The following is a 736-nucleotide window of genomic DNA, read 5'->3' on the forward strand; positions in this document are numbered from 1 at the left end:
CATCAGGTATACTGCCACTTATTTACTTTTAAGAGGTAATTGACGCCAGCTTTTACCACTGATCTGTGTGTCCTCTTTTCTCCAACCCATTATTCTGTATTCTGCCTTGTATGTTATCTATTCCCTGTAATCTCTATTCCCCAGCATCTTATTCTGTATTTTTAATTTGTGTATTGCCTATACCTCATTCCTGCCCCACACCCCCTATTATGTACTGCCTTACTCCCTAACTTGGATTGTGTTTACTTTCTCGTCCTTTTCTTCAGTATTCTGTCCTATACATTACCTATTCTACACTGATTTAGTCTATATTCTGCACTGTGCATGTCCTATTACGCACTCCCTTATTCTGTATTCTACGCTGTACATTCCCTATACTGCATCATCCCATTCTGAAGTCTGTGCACCACATTATTCTAAATACTGTATTTTCCCTATTCCACACTGTATTCAGTACTGTACATTACCTGTTCCACACTTATCTTTTCTATATTCTGTACTGTGCATGCCCTATTACCCACTACCTCATTCTGTATTCTACACTGCACATTACCTGTGCTGCACCACCTTATTCTGCATTATGTGTTCCCTATTCCATACAGCCTTACTATATATTCTGCATTATGTGTTCCCTATTCCATACAGCCTTATTATACATTCTGCATTATGTGTTCTCTATTTCATACAGCCTTACTATATATTCTGCATTATGTGTTCCCTATTCCATACAGCCTTA

Source organism: Pyxicephalus adspersus, chromosome 1 (assembly GCF_032062135.1).
Source record: "Pyxicephalus adspersus chromosome 1, UCB_Pads_2.0, whole genome shotgun sequence".
Classification (NCBI taxonomy): Eukaryota; Metazoa; Chordata; class Amphibia; order Anura; family Pyxicephalidae; genus Pyxicephalus; species Pyxicephalus adspersus.